The 3,221-nt window shown below is 38.9% G+C and overlaps 1 pseudogene; it reads right to left on the bottom strand.

The window, feature by feature from the left end:
• Positions 1 to 517: 517 nt before the first annotated feature.
• LOC134204630 (uncharacterized) lies at positions 518 to 1,724 on the bottom strand (annotated as a pseudogene).
• Between the last annotated feature and the right edge of the window lie 1,497 nt (positions 1,725 to 3,221).

Genomic DNA, 3,221 nt, shown 5'->3' on the forward strand with positions numbered 1-3,221 from the left:
ATCCAGCCGTTTCGAGTTATGCGGATACGATTTAATTTTATTATCCAGAGATATTATTTACATCAACATCAGCACTTTAAACCATCAATATGGAAGAATTGGGTTTACAAAACTTTAAAACAATAAGAAAAATTATTAATCTTTTTGTGGATTGTCTTTACCGGTCATAAGACGAGTTTAGTACTATTCAATTTTATTCCATATTTGACTAATTTTAGTGTGAATAATAATCAGATAAACAGTAAAAATCCACGCGACCCCTTGCTAATTCAATACTGTTATACCATATCTTTTGACGTTTCGATGTTCCGTATAACACATTTAATCTGTTATAAGGGTACAACTTTTGCTACCCAAGTTACACATATGTTATGTGATTTGACCCAAGTCTGGGTCTTGGCCAAGATATGAAGCAAATCGGATTCAAAATATGATCAGATCAATAAAACTTTTTTTGTGTTTATAGTGTGTTTTTATTAAACCAAATATGTGTTCGGTTGAATTCAGAAGTCCATTTTTAGCTAAATTCATCATGATCCACATCCAAGCAATCAGTGACATTCCGAGCCAACTCAACCGAGAACTTGTTTTCTTTCACTGCCACAGTGTTTCTCATCGCTTGCAGAATCTCATCATATTCCTTCTGTTTCGTCTCAAGCATCGAAATTCTTTCCCCAATCGTTCTGACCACATTACCAAGTTGTTGGTAATCATTTTTCAACTCCCGAAGTATGTTACTGTAAGCACCGTTGACTGTGTTAGCCACTTGCAAATCGAGTCTAGCTTTCTCCAGGATAGTGTCACTATGGACAGGAACACTGCTAAAAAGGTTTATAAGATGCTCAGGTGGGGCTTGATTCATTAAATCATCTCGTTGATCAAACGCTTTGCTAGATATCCAACTAGCCCAGCAGCCCCAATTTACATCATCGCCAGATAAATATTTCCCGTAAATCCTTTTAAGCTGCTCCTTTGGTTGGTTGATTGAAGCAACCGATTCCGCCCCAGATCGATCTTTCTCAAGAGGACGAAGAAGCTGAGCTTCGACTTGGTGCCATCGCTCTAACGAAGTTATGCTATCTGAGTACTTGTAAACAATTACCGACACTTCCTTCGACAACCAATCAACTAGGTTGGCGCTGTCAACTTGTGATGGCGAAATATTCCTTTTATTAATTTTATCTTGAAAGACGAGGAATCTGTCGCAATCATCAAAACCAGGGATTACATCCTCCCAAGACGCTTCCAGGTCGTGAATCAGCAGATTCTATAAACCAGGTGAATTTTGAGCAGCAACTCCATACCATCGTTAGTATTTCGTTAATAGTATCTCCATCAACATTGATAGCACCACACACTTCTCATAGGACTTTTGGTTTTTGAATTTCTTTAAGAAAATATCTGCTCGAAGTCGGAACTTTTACCGCCGATGCTTGAGTAACTGTTTTCTATCCTGGTCATAAATCACAACTTCTCTTTATCTGAAGAAAATCAAATTATTTCTTAGGGTGTGTTAGAAGACAAATCATTTTCTTACCTTTTTTGAAGACTGCTTTTGATGTCGACGGCATCTTCGTCCCCATCGGATCTTGCAGTGGATCATCGTTATCCTTGAGCGATTCAATATCGTAGTTAACGTCCAAATTTGCATAATCAAAAATCCCTTCGCTGTCATCCTCGAGATATTCTTCAAATACGTGGTCTAGGTCCTCCGGAAAATCCATTTCAATCGTAAAACTGTTCGGCAAACGATTGCTATTTGTGAATAACAACACCCTCTATAGAATAAAAACAAACTGAATGTTTTTGTTTACGGCTGACGTTTCAGAAGAAAAACGTTACATGGAGTGGAGTCACTTGAATATAACACAGTGACGACTTGAAAAACTGGAGTCAATTTACAGTTTTTGTTATTCAATGACAATCTCTTCAAGTTAAGTGACTCTTGCGCGGTATGTTCGCAGTCTGGTTAGCCTGATTCAATTTAATCGTGATCTGAGCGATAATGCTGGGATCCACAATATTTCTAATCAAAATTTATGATGGCCATATTGAAAATGGAGAAGCATTTTCAAGCCGGAAAAAAATATCAACGACATTCATGACTAGACAATGTTTTCACCGCGTAAAACACTTTTTTGGTCATTAATTTGTATTAGAAATATATTGGGAAGAAATATCAATATATTCAAGGGAGATTAGAGATATTGCTGTTACAATTATTTCAAATTTAGTGCCCAAAACTACATTATTTTGAGAGCGCGTGGTGTTTATCCTTATTGTTTTCCTAGCTTTCACCATGAAATTGAACGCGCACCTCATTTTGATGGAAGCACATTGTAAAACAATCCTAAAAAAATATGATTTAGTAGTCATCCTCATCATGATTTTCATCAATTCCTATTCGCGAAGTCGAAGCAAAATTCTTCACACAAACAATGACAGTTCTTTATGGGTTTTTACAGTAGAGCAACAGAGAGGCGGAGATGGCGGCCATGTTTCACTCAAACTCTGACAGATAGCAATGGGATTTCCCATAGGAGGGAAGAGCAGAATTTGCTTCGACTTCGCGAATGATGTTATTATTTTTCTGCAGTTTTATTTCTCTTTTTTTCGAAGCTGTCAGAAAGGTGCCGCAGCCAAATTCCCTTTTTGCAGGTGGTTTAAAAAGGTTTTCTAAATACTCTTATAACAGGTTTATAGTGGTTATCTAGAGAGGGCCATTTGACCATATCTCACACTTATAGTGGTCATCAAAAGGTTGTAGTGTAATATGGGGTTTTTTTGTTAGATCTTATAAATTTATCTTGAAAACCATCCCTAGAGCGGAATAAAACTTGAAATGTTACTTGGGCTTGGTGGGGCATAGCAGCTACAATAGAACACACCATTGATCTTAGCTATCGCGACACCCTCAGCAGAGCAGTGTACCACCTCTTGGATCGGGTACCGCCCCGTCGTGCAAATAGCCGCCATCCTAGACCCGTCCGCCACCCAATTGCCGTTATCCACAGGGACGTTGTACAGGTTGGACAGGAGGGTTACATCAGTCCTCGACTCCGAGACCGACTGCCACAACAGCTGCTGGGCAGTTGCACAGTGGTTAAGATTCAGCTGTGTTACTTGCACGGCTTATTCTTATGTTTCTCTCCGATGGGACACGACGACCCACCCATAATGTGGTTACAGGCTTGCTTTTTGCTGGCGCAGATAAGGCACTT

Source organism: Armigeres subalbatus, unplaced genomic scaffold (genome assembly GCF_024139115.2).
Source record: "Armigeres subalbatus isolate Guangzhou_Male unplaced genomic scaffold, GZ_Asu_2 Contig762, whole genome shotgun sequence".
NCBI lineage: Eukaryota > Metazoa > Arthropoda > Insecta > Diptera > Culicidae > Armigeres > Armigeres subalbatus.